Source organism: Phaseolus vulgaris, chromosome 10 (genome assembly GCF_051622355.1).
Source record: "Phaseolus vulgaris cultivar YP4 chromosome 10, ASM5162235v1, whole genome shotgun sequence".
Taxonomy (NCBI): domain Eukaryota; kingdom Viridiplantae; phylum Streptophyta; class Magnoliopsida; order Fabales; family Fabaceae; genus Phaseolus; species Phaseolus vulgaris.
In genome coordinates, this window is record NC_143507.1 from 30,662,013 (window position 1) to 30,685,502 (window position 23,490).

At 36.2% G+C, this 23,490-nt stretch overlaps 1 long non-coding RNA gene across 1 annotated transcript; it reads right to left on the reverse strand.

Annotated features, from left to right (window-relative positions):
* Positions 1-15,042: 15,042 nt before the first annotated feature.
* Positions 15,043-16,554, reverse strand: LOC150024716 (uncharacterized). The gene is made up of 2 exons (XR_016516380.1): positions 16,418-16,554; positions 15,043-15,460 (listed from the first exon to the last, which is right to left on the reverse strand). It is a non-coding gene; the product is annotated as an uncharacterized LOC150024716 (long non-coding RNA).
* Positions 16,555-23,490: the final 6,936 nt, after the last annotated feature.

Here is a 23,490-nt window from a genome sequence, read left to right on the forward strand (position 1 = left end):
AACTGAATTGTTGAATCAATTGGTTCCTGAGATAAATTCATTCTAGTTTTGAAAAGTTTGCGAAAACCCTCTTTAAACAATTCACCCCCCCCCCCTCTAGTTTAAAGCCATATTTTCTAACAATTGGCATCAAAAGCTTGGTTCTTGAAAGTTATTCAAGTTGATCCTAAAAATCTTTTTAAATTGCTGATAGACTACCTTTTGGGGAATGTGCTTCAATTAACAGACCACCTTTGTTTTGTGGTTTGAACTACCATTTTTGGAAAGTAAGAATGAAAATATTTATGGAATCTCTTGACAATGGAATTTGGGATGCAATTGAAAATGGTCCTTTTATCCCAAAGTTTGAAAAGGATGGATCTGTCATTGAGAAGCCATGGTCTCAATGGACTGATGCAGAAAGCAAAAAGGCCAAATTCGATTGCATTGCCAAAAATATTATAACCTCTGCTTTAAATTCTGATGAGTTTTTCAGGCTCTCGCAATGCAAATCATCAAAAGAAATGTGGGACACTTTGGAAGTCACTCATGAAGGAACAAATGAGGTGAAAAGAGCTAGAAAGCATGCTCTCATCCAAGAGTGTGAGATGTTTAGAATGCTTAAAGGAGAAACAATTGTTGAGGTGCAGAAAAGGTTTACGCACATCATCAATCACGTTATGAGCCTAGACAAGACCTTTGATAAAGAAGAGAAGAACATCAAGATCTTGAAATGTCTTGATAGAGCATGGCAACCAAAGGTAACTGCTATTTCCGAATCTAAAGATCTAACATCATTAAGTGTTGCTTCTTTGTTTGGAAAGCTTAGGGAACATGAGCTAGAGATGAATAGACTCAATGTTCAAGAGAGTGAAGATAAGCACACAAGGAGCATAGCCTTGAAAGCATCCAAACACAAGGGAAAGCAAGATTCAAGTGATGAGGAAAAACTTAGCTTGCTGTCAAGAAAATTCAGCAAATTCCAAAAGAGAAACCGCAACAAAGACAACAACAAGGATAGGTATGGAAACAAGAAACCCAATGAATTCAATTCAAGTAACTATACTTGTTTTGGTTGTGGTGAGCAAGGTCATATAAAGGCAGATTGTCCTAACAAGAGCAAAGAGAAAAATACTAGTTACAAGGAGAAGAAAGGCAAGACAAAAAGAGCCTACATAGCTTGGGATGAAAATGAGGTGTCATCATCAAGTGAAGATGAAAAAGCAAACATATGTTTGGTAGCTGAAAATGATGATGAATCTTGCAGCTCAAGTGAGGTAAGTTCATGTGCTTCCTTAAATGAACAAAATTATAGTGAATTACTTGAAGCTTTTCAAGAAACACATGATGAAGCTAATAGATTGGTTCTTTCAAACAACCGATTGAAAGATCTTAACAGTTGGCTTGAAAAGAGAGTTAAATCACTTGAAGAGGATCTGGAAAAAGCAAAAAGTGATTTTGAAAAATTGGAAAATCATTTCAAAAATGCCTCTTCCAAGTGTGATACTCTCATTTGCACAAATTGTGAAAATCTTGAGAAAAAGGTTCATTATCTTGTTGAAACTGTGGACAAGCTTTCAAAGGGGAAATCAAACTTTGAGAATGTCTGGCATCTCAAAGCTGTGTTTTTGGAAAGGCTGGTTTAGGCTTTAATCCACAGAACAAGCAAGATAGGTTTTTGATCCTGCCTGTTAACCGGAGCGCTGGAGAATGCCTCGTCAAAGGATCGACGTGCGCGCCGCTTCTCACTTCCGTTCCTCCTCTGGATCTATCTCAAGAACCTGCAAAGAAACGATACGGCGCCGCTGCGGCCGATCGCACTCCGACGCTCAAGTCAGTGACGGTATCACCAAATACTAAGAACTGGAACCGTGCAAATCTCTCTCACAAACAGCTCTGTCACTCGCAAGCGTAAAGTGTATGAACTGAACGCGCGTACCTTAGGAAATCTGTTAAGAACTCTTATATACCTGGTGATTTTCTCTCTCCTGGCAGTTACAGACTTGAACACGTGGCTCGTATCCAACCGTACACGTGCCATCATCTGGAGGCTCCCTGACTTGGCGCTGCTTCTACTCTTATTTTGGCTAAGTTACCTATGCATGGTACGGCCCAGTGCATGGCTAACTTAGGAGTGCGATCTCTACTAAAACGGGCGAGTTAGGGCCTTCATACACCTTCCCTGTGGTCTCGCCGGCCGCCTTCATAATCTGCTTCTCCTTCGTCTTTCGGCGATGTGCTTATCCTGGCGATCTCCGATTGCCTGGTCGCCTGAGTCTACATCTGGCGACTTCATCTTTAACCTGGCGATCGCCTATTCTGGTAAGCCGGAACTCGGAACACGCCATCTTAACAATCGGCGACCACACGCGCCTCCCGACTTCCTTCCCATCTGCCAACCTGGCGCCTTGTCAACACGCCTACACTGTAGCAGGGTGCCACGTCATCGCACCCGACCACCAGGGCGGTACAGTTTTCAAAAAGTTTTTCAAGAAAATCAGAAAAACAACCGATTGTTACATACTTTTACTGCATGAAGAAAGGCCACTTTGTTAGGTTCTGTAAAATTAGAAAATATTCTGTTCCAAGAGGTTTTATGAAATGGATTCCTAAAGGATGTGATGTTTCTAACTGCAAAGAAAAGTCAAATGGACCCAAATTTGTAAGGGGACCAAATCTTGCTACTTGAAATTGTTTATGCAGGAAAAATAAAGAGAAAAAGAAGAAATGAGTCATCTGATCAAGCTGTTGCAGAAAAAGGCAGTCATTGAAGCTGAATCAATACTATGCAAAAGACCTAAATAGTGAAAAGAAGCTTCTTAATCAAAAAGCACATGGCTCATTGAAGAATCAACATAAGGATAAGACTTTCCTTTATTTGTTCTCAATTTCTGTTTCAAAGTTCTTTCTTATGGTTAAACAAAAATTTTTTAATCAATGTTATCTGCTTTAAACTGCTTCTGCTCATGGTTAAATTTCAAAATCAAGTTTTTAACTGCTGCAGAAAACCAGCTTATTGTTTCTTCGAAACAACCGATTGTTTTGAGTCTGACAGCACTATGAAGAAATTGTTTTAATTGCTATTTTGAATTTCTATCCGTTGCAGGTCAATTTAAAAGAGAGAATCTTGGTCAAAAGATCTGTGTTGAAAGCTGATTATGTTCAGAAAGAAGTTACAACAGTTATAAAGGAATATATTCCAAAATCTTGGAAATTCAAGAGCCTTAATGACTAGTCAAAGATCACATGTGAAGACCATGTGATTTTCAGCTTTTTTTGACATTTTCTGTGCAGAGCAGAGTCAAGTCCTCTCTCTCTGAAAACCAGGTACCCATTAATGAAATTAAATTCATATTGATTCTCTTACTGCTATAAAATCTGGTGCAGATTTCTTCCGCAAGAACAACCAATTGCAACATCTCTTGCAATATCTCTTGCAACATCTCTTGCAAAAATCTGTGAAGTGTGCTCTCATCTGTTTTCGTCTCTGCTGTCATGGAATCAACTCCTCCCACCAAAAAGAGAGTCAAAACCAGGGCTGTAAGGTCTAGAGGAAGGCTAGAAGGCTGGTTTTTTGGAGACAATGATCTCATTGAGAAGTATAGGTATGAAATAAGTATCAAGAAGATAAACAACCCCAAGGTTGTATGCTTTGATTGGCTGAAAAGTCAAAAGCTTGATAATGTGAGAAGGCTGCTCAAGGATCAATATCTCAGAAAGTTCTTGGAGATGAAGGGAAACATTTATCCAAATTTGGTGAGGGTGTTCTACACAAACTTGAAGTTTGAGGGACACAATCTAGTTTCTCATGTGAAAGGTGTAGAAATGGAGATAACTCATGAAGTATGGACTGCTGTTGCTGACCTAAGTTCTCTGGTCTGAGAATCAACAAAGGAAACCTTGGTGTGGTGGAGGATTTTAACAAAATCCAATTCTACAAAAGTTGCTTGAAGAATAATAATGCTCAAGTTAGTACATGCTCGGTTGGAGGTTTGAAACTTGATGAGAGATTGCTTGCTCTCATTGTAACTTGGATTCTAACTCCAAGGGGGAGTAATCATTCTGTGCTAACTGAAGAAGATCTGGTTTATATCTTTTGCATCACCAAGAAAATCAAAATCAATTGGATTCATATAATCAAAGAACACATGCAAAAAGCCATGAGGTTAGGTAATTATCATTATCCATATGTTGTTTTGATATCTAAATTTCTACTCTATTTTGAAGTTAATCTTGAAGATGAAACTTCTGAGCTGGTCAAGTCTGTTGAAGATGGTTGCTTCCCCTTCAAGATTGTGTTTGATGAAGACTTCTATGTACATTTCATGTGTATTTTGCTTTGCTTTAAGTGTGTCTTAGGTAGTGCTTAGAGGTTGTCTAAGAGTGAGTTTTTTGCTGAGTAACTCACCTCATAACCACCAGCCATGTGATAAGAACAAGCATAAGTGTTCTTAAACTGATTTTCACATGTTTTACAAAAAACACATTTACTGCATAAAAATAAATCTGTTCTTTTCTAAATAAACAGATTCATTTTTACACTGATGCCTTGGCTAAGTCTTGTAAAAATTAGTTTTTGTGCATCATGTATTTTGACTAAGTCTTTTATCTTTCAAAACGATTGTGTTTCAAATAGTTAAGCTTTTCTGTTTTCGTTTTAAAAAAAATAATAAATCTGTTCGTGTAAATGAATAGATTCTTTTTGTCTCTGGTGCCATGTCAAGCTTAAACGTTTTTCAGTTTTATCTCTGCACCAGAATGGTTGACTAAGTCTCCTCACTTAACAAATTCTCTAACTGCTTTTTGAAAATAAATTTGTTCATTTTATTTTCAATCTGTTCATTTTATAACAGCTTTAACTGTTTTTCAAAAATCTGTTATAAGTTGGTTTTTCTATAAAATGAAAACTTGTTTCTGAGTTTAACAATCGTTCATACATTTGCAAAAACAAGTTTTGACAGCAGAGAATTAAGAGTTTACAAAGGATTAACATTTGTTCTTCAAAGATTTCGAAAATCACAAAGTGTTTGCTCTTGGTTTGGTTCCAAAAGCTTGGTGAGAGGTGTTGCTACTGTTCTAGCAATCTTGCCTACTGATTTAAGGCAGATCTTGGTATCCTCAATCAGGTGTAGTTGTTTCACTTTTCATTTCTTGTAATAGTTTGGTTGAACACTCTTCTTGATAGGTTTTCTTGAAGAGTGTGTGTGAGCTGAAATAGGTTTTTTCAGCAAGAGTACCTATGTTCTTGTAGGTTTCAAGAACAGTGAGAATTGTGTTTATTTGTACTGTGATTTAGTGAATTTCACCTTGGTTTTAGGTGAAGACTGGATGTAGCTCAGTTGAGTGAACCAGTATAACTGCCTTGTGTTAATTTTCTCTTAATCTCTGCACTTAAGTTTCTGCATAAATGTTGAAACAACAAAGAAATAAATATGTTCACTCAATAATAAATCTGTTCTTTCTGGGCTCAGTTCATACTGTTCTTAATTTCTGGAAAAGTTGTTTGATTCTGATAAGAACATATAAAATTTGTTAAAAGGCACTGGAATAGATTGATTGTGATAGGTTGCTCAAGAAATTGTCAAAGCTATTAATTGAACCTTAAACAATTGCTTAAAATTGAAGCTTGTTGTTCTGTGATTCACTGTTCTTAATTTCTGGAAAACTGTTTGTTTCAAGAAGAACACTTACAATTTGTTAAAAGTCACTGGAACAGGTTGATTGTAAAGGTTACTCAATTAATTGGCATACTATCAATCAAACCTTAATCACTTGCTTGAAATTAAAGTTTGTTGTTTTGTGTTTCACTATTTTTCAAATCTAATATCAGTGTGTGTGCATCTGGAAAATCTATCTGCATAATCTTGTGATTAACCTTGCTGTATAAACGCTTTTCAAACACAAACAGTGCCAAAATAAATCTGTTCATTTTCACATAAATCAATTTATTTTCTGTAAACTGTGTTAAACATTGTTTCTGCGAGAAAGATTTAAAAGGTCAATTCACCTCTCCTCTTGAACTTTCACACTATTAAACCCAACAATTGGTATCAAGAGCTAGCACTTGTATTTTAATCAAGTTTGTTTGTAATAATGTTTGAGTTTAATGTGCTTTTTGCTGAAGGATCTGCTGTTAATAGACCACCTATGTTCAATGGAAGGAATTATGCATTTTGGAAAGTTAGAATGAGAATTTTCATGGAATCTATTGATGCATTAATTTGGGAAGCTGTGGTCAACGGACCTTATGTGCGAATGCAGGTTGTCAAGGATGAAGAAGTGGTAAAGCCAAGATCAGAATGGAATGAGACCGAAAGGAGGAAGGCTCAACATGATCTTGTGGCCAAGAACATCATAACCTCTGCATTGACAATGGATGAGTTCTTCAGGATATCCCAATGTAAGTCAGCTAAGGAGATGTGGGAAGTCTTAGAATTCACTCTTGAAGGTACTGAAGATGTGAAGAGGTCAAGAAAACATGCTCTCATCCAAGAATATGAACTGTTCAGAATGCAACCCGAGGGGGAGCATTCCTGATGTGCAGAAAAGGTTCACCCATATTGTGAATCACCTCACTGGTTTGGGAAAAGAATTTGACAGAGAGGAACTCAACATAAAGATATTGAAGTGCCTCGACAGAAGCTGGCAACCAAAGGTGACTGCCATATCTGATAGCCGTGATCTGTCAAAGCTGGGAACTGCTGCACTGTTTGGAAAGCTAATGGAACAAGAGCTAAAGCTCAAAAGACTCAAAGAGCAGGAAACAACAGAGAGAAAACCCAAAGGTCTTGCACTGAAAGCAACTGAACTTGATGAGATCAAGGAGGAAAAAGAAGATGCTGAAGATGATGACACAATCAGCCTTCTTACAAAAAGATTCAGCAAATTCCTGAGTAAGAAAAGCAGAAATAGGAACCAGCAGGAAATAAGGTATCCTAAACCCAATGATTGAAATTCCTCTAAATATACTTGCTTTGGCTGTGGCAAAACAGGGCATATCAAAACAGATTGTCTAGACAATCAAACAAAGGACAAATCTGCCAGCAAGAAATTTGAAAGAAACAAGGGAAGAAGAGCTTACATCTCATGGGAGGAAAACAATATGTGTTTCATGATGAAGGATAAGAAGTCAATCTCTGATGCAGTAAGTGATTTGTCTGTGGATTCAGATAACTATGATCAATTGCTTGCTGCTTTCAAGGAAACTCATGATGAAGCAAATAGGCTAGCTGTAATATGCAATAAGTTGCAAAAGGTAAATAATGTGCTTGCACCTAAAGTAAAAACACTTGAGGAAGAATTGCATAAAGCCAAAACAGATTTGGTAAGCCTTGAACTAACATGCTTGCATGCCTCTATTAAAACCTGTGAAAACTGCAAAAAATTGGAAAAATAAGTGGAGTATTTGCTGAAAACCCTTTCCAATTTCACCAACGGAAGAGAAAACCTTGAGTCTCTCCTTGGCTCACAGAATGTTGTTTTCAATAAAAATGGACTTGGTTATACCCCTGGAAATGTAACCAATGTAAAAAAGCTTTCAAGTAGTTTTGTTCCAGCAAAATCAGTTTTTTCAACTTTTAACAGTGGCAAAAAGGCATCTCATGTTACCTGTTTTTACTGCATGAAATCTGGTCATACATCTAAGTCTTCCATTGCTAGAAAGCATCTTGTTCCTAAGAACTTAGCAAAATGGCTACCAAAGAGAAGGTTTTAATCTGTGATGAACCCTATACTGAAAAGGGTACCATTTGTATCATTTTTATTCTATTTTGCAGATTGGCAGCAAGTTGTTTGATTCTGAAAAGAACATATAAAATTTGATAAAAGCCACTAGAATAGATTGATTGTGATAGGTTGCTCAAGAAATTGTCAAAGTTATTAATTGAACCTTAAACAATTGCTTACAATTGAAGCTTGTTATGTGATTCACTGTTCTTAATTTCTGGAAAACTGTTTGTTTCAAGAAGAAAACTTACAATTTGTTAAAAGTCACTGGAACAGGTTGATTGTAAAGGTTACTCAATTAATTGGCATGCTATCAATCGAACCTTAATCACTTGCTTGAAATTGAAGTTTGTTGTTTTGTGTTTCAATGTTTTTCAAATCTAATATCAGTGTGTGTGCATCTGGAAAATCTATCTGCATAATCTTGTGATTAACCTTGCTGTATAAACGCTTTTCAAACACAAACAGTGCCAAAATAAATCTGTTCATTTTCACATAAATCGATTTATTTTCTGTAAACTGTGTTAAACACTGTTTCTGCGAGAAAGATTTAAAAGGTCAATTCACCCCCCTCTTGAACTTTCACACTATTAAACCCAACAAAGTCAACTCAAGAGTTGAACAATGGATCACTCAGGAAGATGGGTTTTACAAAAGTAGGTGGAAAATGGATAAGCAAGGATGGTGATCATGGTGCCTCATCTAGTGGTGCTGCTAATCTTGAACAAGATGAACCTGCTGATATGGATGTTCAACATGAAGATCCACCTGAAAATTTTCAAGATGCTAGACCAAGTGCTGATGATGGACATCAAGGAGAAAGGATGCAAACCATGTCGTCTTTCGAAACACTCATGGTGAATAGGCTTGATAGCTTTGTTGAAAATCAAAGGAGCCTCCATGATCTCTGTGTTAGTAATTTCCAAAGGATTGACACCAGGTTTGATAACATGGATGCAAGGTTTATGACTCTGGATGAACAGATTGAAGCTGTTCAGAATCAAAACTTTGATCTTCAGTTTGTTGATGAAGAAGAATGAAGGAAAAACAACCGATTGTTTCGATAACCAATCGATTGTTTTTGGCTAATATTTCTGGTTTTTTAAAATTTCCTTCCTTCTGTTATTGCTATTTTAATTCTGATGTAATAAAAACAATATCTTGTTTTATCTCTTATCTTTGTCTATTTGTGAAGACACATAGGGGGAGATATATGTTGTGTTTTAAGTTGGTAGCATATTGATAAAACAGTTTGGGTTATGTAATATGTTGATATTAGGTGTTTTGAACTTTAACTGTTTATCTATATGCTACCAAAATATCAGAAGTTCAATGTTTTGCTCAAAGTTTTATTATAGGAACTGCTTCAGATTTAATCAGGTACAACACAAGCATCAGGGATTTGTCTTCATCAAATAGGAGGAGATTGTTGAACCAAGTGGTGTTCATGTTTTGAAGAATCCAAATCCTTTGAAGGATGTTGAAGCCTCAGCTATGCTTGATGTTGCTGTGCTGGTTTAAGCTTTGTTCCGGGGTAGTTTATATATTGTAATCCATCCTGTGATTAAATCTAAAGCATTAGCACTCTCAATCTTTGTGAAAGTAAAATGTTTTCAAACTAAGTTAAAACAACCGATTGTTTTGTCGAAACAACCGATTGTTTATACTTAGGTGTTTTGAGAAAAAGATTGAAAACTGTTTTGAATTGTTGAACTGTTAAAGTACCAAAACAACCGATTGATTCGAGGAAACAACCGATTGATTCGAGGAAACAACCGATTGATTCGAAGAAACAACCAATTGTTTGTTTTGGGACCATAACAGAAAAACTGTTTTCTCTTTAACTGAGCTTTAAATCTTTTAACTGCTTACGCTCCAGTCATTAAATGCTTTGACCAATCTTTTAATGCAATTTACGAGTTTGTTAAGATTTGATAACAAACTACATCTTTGAATAAATTCAGAAAAACAGATTTGACAATTAAGAATCTTTGACAGAGTTTTTCCAAAGAGTTTTTCAAAGTGCTGAGATTGCTAAGAGTTTGTGATTGATCAAAGTGTTGGAATAGGATTCTGCTTGTATTGATTTCAGATTATCTTCTGTAACAAGTGTAATCCTTGTACTCTGTTGAACAATTCGTTTCTATGTTTGCTGAGTTTGGCTGTGTGTTCTTGAGGTGTTCAAGATCAACAATCTTAGTGTTGGCCAAGGAGAGTGTGTTTCTTGAGGTGTTCAAGGTCATTCTCATGGTTGTTGTGTAAGTGATCAAGTGGTGATTGTTTAGTGGATTTCCTCAGGGTTTCTGAGAAGACTGGATGTAGCTCTGGTTTGGAGTGAACCAGTATAAACAACTGTGTACAATCTCTCTATCTCTAACTCTTTAAATTCAGTTTATTTGTTGTTTGCTGGTATAAACAACCGATTGTTTCTATGAAACAACCAATTGTTTTTCTGGTACTACAACTTTTGCTTGCTGTTTTGGCTAACTGAATTGCTGAATCAATTGGTTCCTGAGATAAATTCATTCTAGTTTTGAAAAGTTTGCGAAAACCCTCTTTAAACAATTAAACCCCCCCCTAGTTTAAAGCCATCTTTTCTAACAAGGCAACCAAGTCAAAAACAGTTTTAAAACCTTCAAACAAGTCAAATGACAAACAATCGATTATTTCGAAAATTCAACCGGTTGTTTTTCTCTTTGCTTAGAAAAACATTTTTCTTATACAAAAGAGATTTGAGCAAGCTTGTGCAAGGAACTAGGAAAGATCTAAGCACCCTAGACTAAACCCAAACCAAAGAGCAGCACAACTTCAGGCTTCATCATGGATTTGAAACATCAACGCTTCCATGTTCTACAAATCCTCACAATTCAATGTGGTTGATCTAGTGGTGCGAAGGGCTTATCTCTATCAGATTGAAAACAAACTATCTCCAAAGTGGTTGGGCCCATATCGAATAATCAAAGTGCTAGGCAATGGAGCATATGGACTTGAAATTCTTGACGATGAAGCTATCCCGAGGACATGGAACACGACCAACCTCAAGTTTTATTTTAGTTAAAAACTTTTTAATTTATTTTATTACTTCATTGCTTCAAGCGAACAAATTATGTTTGAATTAAAGTTTTTTTATAAAGCGACACTCTTTTTTTCCCCAAGGAGGAATTTTAACGAGGTCGCTCTTTCAATAAATAAATAATTATTGAGATTTGTTTTGCTTATAATGGACTGACTTGACCAAATGCTAAGATCGAACAAGTTCGATTGTCAAGATTTCTACAAATGTACTAACTTGGTCAAATCTTAAGATCAGACCAACTCGACCGCCACAATTTCTACAAACGAACTAACTTGGCTGAATTCTAAGATTGAACCAACTCGGTCGTCTTGATTTTTACAAAACAGATTGGCTCAGTCGAATACTAAGATCGGACCAGCTCGGCCATTAAGATTTCGATAAATGGACTAACTCGACCACCGCGACTCCCACGAGCAAACCATCACCAACAAATGCTTCGGGTGCTCGAACATTAAATCAAAGGAAAAGTCGTGAGGCGTTCCATATCTAAGAAAGGTTAGTTCGTCCAAATTTTGTGGTTAAAATAGGCTGTAGAGGTTTTTACTTTACCTCAATTTATTTTATGGATTGAATTAAATCTTGTTAAAAACTTTTGTTATCAAAGGGAAAGACAAGAGCTAGTTAAAAATTATTAAAATACGATAACATAGAGTCAATTAAAGCTTTTGGGAAATACTAAGTCGAGACTAATAAAGACAAGAAAATATAACAAGTGTTCAAAACATACAAAATACAGTAAAATTGTTCTTAAGTTAAAAAACTAAAAGCCAACACATAGCTTAAATAATGGTGTTTGCTCCATTTTCGAATTGGTTCCTTGGATAATTGAGATGTGGTTGGAGGAAGCTAATGGGCAAGGAGGGCTCCAATGGAGCTGTGGTTTGCTTGAAGGTGCATGATAGTTGGGGAGAGTGATTGGTTGGTTCATATCACTAGGAAAAGGTAAAGAAAAGGATTAAGGTGTCTATCCTATAGAGGCAAGACAAGAGAGTGAGAAAGCATGCAATCTAGGCAGCAATTCACTCATTCATTAATCTTGAAAATCCATGAGCCAAGCACCTCTTTATATAGCCTAGAGGTCCGACCATTGTACAAAGAAATTAGTGGGAAATTCAAATGCAATGGGTTTGAATATTGGGGCCTATTTTGGAGTCACAAGGCAAGCATGATCAAGGTATGCTTCATGTGACTCTTTTTAGATTTAGAATCAACATAGGTTAATTTATGAGTCTTCTAGAAATCCTAATTTAACCTATGTTGGTTTTTAGGTGCCTAATCCAACCCTAATTATAATTATGAAAAATTACAAGTAAAATTCCTATTCTACTTTTGACAAGAAAATAAATTCTACTCTACACTAGGTTTATGACATTTTTGAACATGTATATGAATGTTTCTCTGCCATCACTAGTAAAGTCTCACTCTTCTTGTATCTTCCTTGCCATGGACCTAGTAGTTGGTCCTGAACTTGGGCCTGAGTTTGGCCTTCTTATATCAATAAAAGTACGGCGCTTCCACTAAATTCTCATCAACCACAGTCTTGCAATGATTTATCTCTGATAAATTCATAAAGGGTGAACAATGGCGGCTTGTTCCAAAGCAGTTTCAAAGCCCACTTCATATGAGTTTTTCACATCCTTCTTTAAAACCTCGATTGTCTTGGATAGGTTGGCCTCTTGTCGAGCATATTCCTCTTTAAAGTCACCGATGCTCCTTTCCATTTGTTGAACTTGGTTGTGCAAGTCAGCTTTCTCTTGAACCCATCGAATCGCTTCGGAGCAAAGGCGATCCACCTCAACATTCTCTGCCTGAAGTCGACTGACCTCCTTTTGGAGTTCGGTTATTTTCTGAGCCTTTTTCTCTTCTAACTTTGTGTTTTCCTTTTCCTTCATATTAGCCAAGCATACTAAGGTAGTGACTTGGCCGAGTAGGCTTTCAGTGTTGCCGCAAACAAGATCCAAGTTTGAATACTTCAACAAGTAATGCGTCTTGTTATGGCTAGAAATGTCAAAAGAAGAGTCTCATAGACTCTGATATGAACGATCGTGTGTAGAAGCGTTTAGGTCCTCTCGTAAGAGATTTCGAAGAACAATTAGGCTTTGGACAAAGGGAACCTTTAGGTGGCTTCCGATTATACCAAGAACAAGAACAATGATAGAGAATTGAGAAAAGGAAACAAACTGCATATTATTCATCTATCAAATAATAGTTCAATACTCTATTTATAGAGTACTAAAGATTATAAAATCCTAACTAATTAAATAAATGATAACATCCTAATAAAATCCTAACTAATTAAATAAATGATTAAATCCTAATAAAATCCTAACTAATTAAATCCTAAAACTTTAGAATATAACAATGCCCTCCCCATAACAACATTCTTGCCCTCAAGAATGGAACAATGGGTACTTTACAGGCCTTTTGTTGACGGGATTAACTCCATGAAGCAAGGGAATATGATGATCATGGTCTGGTCGAAAAGGTGGTAATTGTTGTGGTTCTGGAAAAACATTTGCAAATTCGTGGAATGGATTCGCTATCTCAGTTGGAATCTTCTTTTGTGCGGTATATGTAGTCAAGGCATGAAACAACATCTCCTCCTTTGCACTAATGTGAATCATAGATAAATGCACATCTTCAAGAAAAACTTTACTCAATTGTTGCTTGGGTGTAAGTTTGATCTTGGGGCCCACAGATCCACGTAGAACATGTCGCCTTCCTTGTACAATGAACTCCATAGTGAGTTTGTCGAAATTGCATAAAATATCGCCCAATGTTATGAGCCACTCAATTCCTATCACTAAATCGCAACACCCCAAAGGAAGGAGTAGCATATCAGCAGTAAAAGTTGTGTGCTGAATTGTCCAACTAAAATTTTTTATCACGGAAGATATCTTGATCTTTGACCCATCTACTACCACGACATTCAAAGGGGCAATCGTCTCAATTATGCACCCATATTTTTGAGCCATTTGGGTATCTAAGAAATTATGAGTGCTGCCACTATCAATGAGAATATGTAAAGGTCGTGTTTTATGATATCCAGTTATTCTCATAGTTTTGAACCCAGCCACTCCGGTTAATGCGTAGACTGAGATTTGTGGCTCCGTCCTTTGCAATAATGCAGTCGCTTCACTAGGAGGACGATCAAGGGTTTCATCTTCTTCCTCCATCACCATGACGTGAAGTTGTAATTTCTTGTGTACCCTATTGTGCTCCATTGAGTAGGGTTCATCACAAAAATAACAAAGGCCTTTGGCTCTGCGTTCCGCTATGAACTCCGACGTTAAGTGGCGTTTTGGGTTGGGTGTGGGGGTCGCATTGATTGGAGCAGACGATGACATAGGCATTGGTGCTGGACCGGAGACTCCCCTATCCAAGTTGGCCAACGAATTGCTTGAATGGGCTGCTTCATACGTCCTAGCCAAAGTAAACGCATGTTGTAGAGACGTAGGCTGGAACATGCGTACCATCATTTGGATGTCTTGCTTTAAGCCACCAAGGAAGCAGCTGAGAATATGATCATTAGCTAACTTCAACCTTGTAATGATTGAATCGAACTCTTCATGATAGGCATCAACGGAAGTCTTTTGTCGTAGACGCATCAACGCAACCATGGGATCATCGCCAATTGCACCAAACCTATCTTTTAGACTTTTGGTGAATCCTGGCCAGGAAGGTGCATCCATATCTAAATCAGAGTTAATAAGTGCGGTATGCCATTGCAAGGCCTTGCCTTCTAAATGCACAAGTTCCAACTCTACCTTGAATTCCTCTGGAGTCTTGTCAATGAGAAAATAATTTTCGCATTGGTAAATCCACTGGTTAACATTTTCCCCATTGAATCGGGGAAAGTCGATACGTGCCAACCGCGTGCCACAAACATAAGAAGACCCCGTGCGAGGTCCGCGCGTGTCATGTGAGGGTCCAAGGGAGCGTTCACCTCGAGATTGAGTAAGTAAACCCTGAATGGTGTCTTTCATAGAAAGAGTCAAGGTTTCCTTCAACGTAGTCGCGAGTTCCATAAACCTATTATTTGGGAGAGTCGATCTTCCATCTCTTTAGTAGCTTGAGCGAAGCGTGTTGAATTTGTCATTGAAGTACTGGAAGGTCCTAGCTGATACCAATTGATATGAACGATCGTGTGTAGAAGCATCTAGGTCCTCTCGTAAGAGATTTCGAAGAACGATTAGGCTTTGGACAAAGGGAACCTTTAGGTGGCTTCCGATTATACCAAGAACAATAACAATGATAGAGAATTGAGAAAAGGAAACAAACTGCATATATTATTCATCTATCAAATAATAGTTCAATGCTCTATTTATAGAGTACTAAAAATTATAAAATCCTAACTAATTAAATAAATGATTAAATCCTAATAAAATCCTAACTAATTAAATCCTAAAACTTTAGAATATAACACACTCACGTTCTTCTTTGAACAGCCAGCAGTGTTGGGGTCTCCAATTGTTATAATCTCCACCTCTAGAGTGCGCCCGTCTGAGTTGGAGTGTCCAAAGGAACTAGGACCTCCGATCTTTATCTATTGAAGACTAAACCCGAGACAGTACGCTCGTCGTGATCGGAATTTGAACGCCACCAGGGGCGACTATTCCAACCACCAACTCAACTTTCGCTGCCCTCATCTGCTTTATCCAACCGTCCAACGTGGCTTTGCTAAAGGAAAACAACATTTTTTCAACAAATTGGAAAAGGTAAAGCATTAAATAATACAAGTGAATTTGTTTAAACTTATGAAATTTACGTGAAATTGGGCCACAATAGGTGTTATATCGATAGAAGCTTTAAAGGATACCGTTCGATACTCTCGCTTCAATATTTTGGAGGTTTCAAAAATGACTTTGAGATTTTCCAAAAATTCACAAACTTCACACTCCCTTGAATCTAGGTCTTCTAGTTCCCGAGCACTTTGAAAGCTAGGGTTTTAGGTCCAATGGGAATCCATCTAAGTCGATCATATTGCCGACCGAAGTTCGAACTTTGATGAAGAGACCTTTGAAATTTTTATAAGAAAATTAGAAAAGGGAAATCAATCCTTTTCCGCTACTGCCTATTTGAACTCTTAAACTCGAAGAAATAAAAGAAAATGTTCAACGTCAGAAATATACCGAATTGGGAACAGAGTAAATTGAAAGTTGGGATGAAGACCTAACTGTTCGGATGGAGATGGGTCGGGATCCAACTCTTTTTCAAAAACAGTTAATGGAAGACGAAAACATAGTTTTTTAAAGACAGTGTCATATAAAAAACAAAAGGGAACAAAATGATCGATTGACTCATCTCGCCATCCAGGTCCTTTTTTCACATTCTACAACATTAACCAAATGTTCATCAGTTTTGCTCAAACCCCCGGACTCTCGTAAATCTCTGATATTTTCGCGGGGTTTTGTAAATGAGGGTTTCTCTAATCAAATGCTTTTCGGCCCAAGGGTTAAGCAGAAGCATAATCCATTCTTAAAAGAAAATCCAAAAATATGAAGAGTTCAAAAACCGCAAATAAACAGAATAACCACACGATTCAAAACAAGCAAATGCAGGCCAAATAGATTAACAGAAATAGTAAAACAAACACCAGAAGAGTATAAAACAACTATAGAGAAAGATAAAGGATACCTAAGATATCGTGGGAGAAGGAGGTGCGACGGCGGCAAAATAGGAGTTTTGGGAGCAAAGTGGTGGGGAAAATAAGAGTGAGGAAGAAGAAATGGCATTTTGCTTTTGCTTTTCGGATGAGGAAGTTAAAATGACAGTTTTTTCGAACCTTTGGGTGAAAGGCATATGTATGGACATTTATGTCTGATGGGACCCATGTCTTGTCATAAAATGCTTTGAGATGTGTGTGGTAACTGCCTTTTTTACATAAAGATCTTTCTACGTAGCATATATAAACTTCAGCTTAACAGAGATTGTGTACTGTTCGGATGTGATCGATTGAGTGTTCGATCATGTTGTTCGGATACCTAACCAACAAATGACAACTTAGTTCAGTAGAGTTCCAACTAATGTATAATTTATATATTTTATTATTCTCTATGATTATGTCTATTTTATAAGGATATTTATTTATTCATTCAATATATTGTTTGTCTAAAACTAGAAATAAGATATTTTTTATGTCACCACTCTTGATCCGTGCCTGATTTAAATTTCAGTTAAAAAATGTGTTATTATTCCCCAAAAAGAGAGTGTTCAAGGACGTTACAAAAGGAGGAAAGATCATCAAACAATGGTAGATATTATTATTCAGGAAAACAAAAAGAAGAAAATATACATTGATATTGTTATAGTCTCACTAACTTGATGGTGGAAATATTGTCGATAGATAAAACTCCTCTTATTTTTAAACAATCTAAGGTTGTAGTTACGAAAAACACTTTAAAACAGGTATAATAGCAGCTAAATTTATTTAGATAATAATGCATTCTAAAACCCATGATGCTGCTAGATTTTTTGCTTTTTTAAGAATCTGAAACATGCGTTCTGCAGCTGCATGCGCTGATGTGAAATCCAAATTTGCAATCACAGCTTGCTATTGGACTCATTTAAAAATAACCTTTACGAGTAAAAATTCTCACTACGCCGAAGAATAATTGCTTATACCAAACAAAACAAATTAATCTAATATGGGTGAAATTTTTTAATGCTGATAAATGAGATAATAATACATTAAAAAAAATCATTAAATTATTATAAAAAAAAATTTAAAATAATTTTTAAATTGATATTTAAATTTATCAAAATTTTAACTACTAATTATTTTATATTTTACATTAATTTTTATTAATTTTTTAGAGATTAATTTATAATGTAAAATATTAGTAGCTAAAACCTTGATAAATAATTTAAATACCAAATTAAAAATCATTTTATAAAAAAATTCAATAATAGAAATCACTTTAGATATTGTTCTCGTCGAGATGAGGTCGTTTAGAATCTTATGGGCTCCGAGTAGTCTTCCTTCAAACTCTAGTGATGTGAGTTAATTTTTAGATGTTTTCATTTATGGTGATTGGGATTCCCACTGGACACAAACTTAACCAAATGGTTAAGTAAGTGTGAAGGTTCACTTCACAGAGGCAAAGATGAAAAACAAGATATGGTGAGAATGAAATGCAATTGCAAAATTGAAAAGGGGGCAAGGTTAACATCAATGGTGGACATAGCCTCCCCAATGATGCACCATACTCATATTCATGAGGCCAAAACCGAGAACAAAAATTAAGAGGAAAAAGAGATAAAAACATAAATGGAATGGGGAAATGGAAGGAAAATGGAATGAGAAAACTTATGGATGTGGGTGAGAAATGTCACGCCACTTGGAGGATGATATGCTCCAAGATGAGTGTGTTGATCGCCACTTGAGAACTTCCCAAACCACTCAAGATAATACCTCAAACCTAAGAGGACATAAGCCTCATTAAGAGCTCACACAATTTGTGCAGATTCTTTACTTCATTCAAATTCAACTTGTAAAATACAATGAGGTAGGCCTCCTATTTATAGGTGAAGGAGCCTTGGAGAACAAACATGAAGGGTAGGATGGGAAACATTAATAAAGGGACAACCTTAGGGTTTGAATAAGTCAAACTCGCACCCTAGGCTTGTCCTTCTAAAACCTAGGTCAAAATCTCTTCCTAAAGGGCTAGAAACAAGCTAAAATGCTAACTACACCCCCTATTATGCTTAAGGTACCTTATTCTAGCCTATCTTTGCTATTTGGACCCCTAAAGTGAGCCCAAATTATTTACAACAAATTCTATCTTTTAAGAAGACCAGAAGGAAGAACAGTTGGTGTCCTAGTTTATGCCCATCTCCTCTGGTTGGGTCCATGAGATCCTTGGTGGGGTCTTGAATTGTTTGATGAGATCACTGCTCGCCATGTGCTTTGTATTTTGCTTCCTGGGTTATCTTCATAGCTACTTGGTTTGTATCATCTAGTGATTCAACCTCCAGGAAACGAAGGGAGTTCCACCTGCAGAAAATACTCTGACGCTCAAGTCAGTAAGAGCATCAAATTTAAGCATTTATGGACTTGGATCTTTCACACTCTTTCTCTAGGTTTTAATGTGCCATATTATAGTATCTTTAAAAATATGAATATCATGCATATATATCGAAGTATTATGTAATATAATCAGAGCATTTATGTAATATAATTAGGGACATTGTGCAGGTAAATCAGAGCATTCAAATAGGACGGGATATTGTGCACTAAAATCATGTTATCTGTGCATTAATAAGATTAATTTGCAAAATATATTTATCTAAATTAATATTATTACACTAATATAATTATGTGGGGTTTATAATAATAATCCCAAAAATCTTGGTTAATTTTACTTCGTCATGGGCCTTCCCACGACTTAGGCCGAAATGGAACACATCCGACGTGGGCCAGATCGGTATATGTCTGATCTGAACTTCGGAAGATACACAATCCCCCAACCTTGAGCCGAGCGAGCGAAGTAAAAAGGATTCTCAAAAATTTTGCGGCTAAGTCCAATCACTTGATACATTTATCTTGAATAGCAGTATGAGTTTTTAAGTAAGAAAGATCAAGTTAAAATCAAACATGAGCTTTATTCGGCACATGTGTGCGAGCATTTATCGAAGTCGTTTGCGGCTAAGCTAAATCGCTTGTTGGATCTACCTTTGAAAAATTATATACTTTTAAATAAGAAAATATACGTAACCTTTGACAAGTCCAAACTGTGGCCGAAGTGGACTTAGTCGGCGTTGTTCGAGCTCGTTGCAACCAGTCTGGATATATGTCGTTCCTGGTCGACAAGATCGGGTTAGGGTTGCGCATGAGATAACCAGATCTAATCGGAGTTGTTGTTGGTCGAACTACTTTGGTCCGAATACAACCAAATTAATTCTGAGTTGTTGTTGGTCGAATTGTAAGAATTGATGGCTTAAACAAAAGAGGGGTGAATTGTTTAGTGAAAGATTTTCATAAAGACTTGATCTAAAATGACTCTTTATCAAACAATCAAGATAAGCAATTAAGGAAAGCAATCAAACAATCAAACAGAAACTGTTATCAAAATTTTAACCGGTTAAAACTTCGTTTTAGTCGGTTGTTTATACTAGTAGTAGAAATGAATTAATCACAAACAATTATAGAGAGTTTGAGAGAATAAGAGATTTACACAAAAGGCTTATACTGGTTCACTTACACAAAGCTACTTCCAATTCTCAGAAAATCTCTGAGTTCCACTAGTAATCACAACCAAATTATAACTCACCACAAAGAGGTGACTTTGAATCCCACAAAGCCTACTCACCCTCTTTGCAACACTTCACACCTCAAGACAGAACAACCCTCTGTCTTTACAGGATTTTCAAACACACAAAGCAGTTAAAAGAAGTACTATTACAAGTAACTAAACAAGGACAGAAAACACCTGTATTTACACAATACAGGAAACTCCTATGATCAGAACTAGTTACCACAGCAAAGCTTGAACAACAATCTTGCACTTTTGAAAAACTCTTTTCAAAAAACAAATCTCTCTCTTTGATCTCAAATTTGTATCAATACTTGTTGTATTTGAATGTGTATATTGCTTTGAAAGAGAGACTATATTTATAACTCTGAAATGTAGTCATTTTAAGACAATTTTAATCATTGAATTAGTTAAAACAAGTTTACAAAAAGTTGTTATGAAAACACACATTTAATCGGTTGAAACTGTTAGAAAAGATGGCTTTAAACTAGAGGGGGGTGAATTGTTTAAAAGAGTTTTGGCAAACTTTTCAAAGCTAGAATGAATTTATCTTAGAAACCAATTGATTCAGCAATTCAGTTAGCCAAAACAGCAAGCAAAAGCTGTAATACCAGAAAAACAATCGGTTGTTTCGTAGAAACAATCGGTTGTTTATACCAGCAAACAACAAATAAACTGAATTTAAGGAGTTAGAGATAGAGAGATTGTACACAATTGTTTATATTGGTTCACTCCAAACCAGAGCTACATCCAATCTTCTCAGAAACCCTGAGGATACCCACTAAGCAACCACACCTTGATCACTTACACAACAACCAAGAGAATGATCTCGAACACCTTAAGAAACACACTCTCCTTGGCCAACACTAAGATTGCTGATCTTGAACACCTTAAGAACACACAGCCAATCTCAGCAAACACAGAAACGAAATGTTCAACAGATTACAAAGATTACACTTGTTACAAATGAATATCTGAAATCAATACAAGTAGAATCCTATTCCAGCACCTTGATCAATCACAAAACTCTTAAGCAATCTCAGCACTTTGAAAAACTCTTTAGAAAAACTTTGTCAAAAGATTACTTATTCTCAAATCTGTTTTTCTTAATATATTCAAAGATGTAGTTTGTTATCAAATCTTAACAAACTCTTAAATTGCTTTAAAAGATTGGTCAAAGCATTTAATGACTGGAGCGTATTCAGTTAAAGCATTTAAAGCTCAGTCAAACACAAAACAGTTTTTCTGTTATAGTTCCAAAACAAACAATCAGTTGTTTCCTCAAATCAATCGGTTGTTTTGGTACTTAATAGTTTCAACCATTCAAAAACAATTTTCAATCTTTCTCAAAACACCTAAGTATAAACAATCGGTTGTTTCAACTTAGTTTGAAAAACATTTTACTTTCATAAAGATTGAGATGCTAATTGCTTGAGATTTAATCAAAGGGTGGATTACAACATATAAACTACCCCAGAACAAAGCTTAAACCAGCCCAGCAACATCAAGCAAAGTAGAGGCTTCAACATCCTTCAAAGGATTTGGATTCTTCAAAACATTGAACATCACAAGGTTCAACAGAAACCACGATTTAACCGGTTGAATGAGTTAAGTTGTTGCATAACTAATTCAAAAAACAGTTTCAGAAACCTCAAGTTTGCTAAGTGACAAACAACCGATTATCTCGATGATTCAACCGGTTGTTTTCCCTTTGCTTGGAAAAACACTTTGTTTCTTTTAAAACTAATTGATCAAGCTTTGTGTAGGAATTAGAATTGATCTTAACAAAGATTCTAAACAACCTAATCTAAACCCAAACCAAAAAGCAGCACAGATTCAGGTTTCATGTGGATTTGAAACATCAAAGCTCCAAAGTTCAACAATCTCCCCCTATTTGATGGAGACAAATCCTTGGGATGCTTTTAGGAATGTTCTTTGTTTAGAATCTGTTCAACCTGCATTCATGAGCTAACACAAAAACACAGGGTAATCTATTCCAAATCAAATAAGCACCAGAAACCAGTTCTCTCTCGGTGATTTCCAAAACAGGAACATCAGCCTAATTAGATGAGAAACCAACACACATACACAAGTGCAACACAGATAAACAATCGGTTATTCGCAGGAATAACCCGTTGAAATTTTGTAAAACTGAGTTAATAGTTTAAAACAATCTAAAAGAAATTAAACCAGTTAAACATCTCATCACAACAATGTTCAAAGCAATAAAGAAAGCAGTTATTAAGAACATTACAGAACCGACTAACCAACTTTTCTCCCCCTATTTGTCTCATCAAATAAACAAAAGGTAGGATTTTAAAAACACTTTTAAGACAAGGCATGCATGTCAATTATACCCAATTCATTCCTTAGAGAATAGAACCTGTCCTTGGATAGAGGCTTGGTAAAGATGTCTGCAAGCTGACTTTCTGTTGAGACAAACTTATTTTCACAATCTCCATTGTTGATATGATCACTGATGAAGTGATGCCTAATCTCAATATGCTTTGTCCTTGAATGTTGAACCTGATTTTTCGTCAGATTTATGGCACTCGTGTTGTCACACAACAACGAAACTTTGTTAAGCTTCAATCTAAAGTCTTCAAGCTCTTGCTTGATCCACAAAATTTGTGCATAGCAACTTCCTGCAGCTATATATTCAGCTTCAGCTGTTCATAAAGCTACACATGCTTGCTTTTTACTGTGCCATGAAATGAGACTAGATCCAAGTAAGTGGCATGTTACAATTGTACTCTTCCTATCTAATTTGCAAACTGCAAAGTCAGAGTCAAAGTATCCTACTAAATGAATAGGATAATGCGAAGGATACCATAGTGTTAGAATGGATGACTTTAAACTAGGGGGGGTGAATTGTTTAAAGAAGATTTTCGTAAACTTTTAAAACAAGAATGAATATATCTCCGGAAACAATTGATTCAGAAATTCAGTTCGCCAAAACAGCAAGCAAAAGCTGCAGTACCAGAAAAATAATCTGTTCTTTCACAGAAACAATCGGTTGTTTATACCAACAAACAAAAAATAAAACTGAATTTAAAGAGTTAAAGATAGAGAGATTGTACACAGTTGTTTATACTGGTTCACTCCAAACCCAGAGCTACATCCAGTCTTTTCAGAAACCCTGAGGAAATTCACTAAGCAACCACACCTTGATCACTTACACAACAACCAAGAGAATGACCTTGAACACCTCAAGAAACACACTCTCCTTGGCCAACACACCTACACCAAGATTGTTGATCTTGATCCCCTCAAGAACACACAGCCAATCTTAGCAAACACAGAAACAAAATTTGTTTTACAGAGAATACAAGGATTACACTTGTTACAGAAGATAATCTAAAATCAATACAAGTAGAATCCTATTCCACAACTTTGATCAATCACACACTCTTAGCAATCTTAGCTCTTTGAAAAACTCAAAAACTCTTAGCAAAA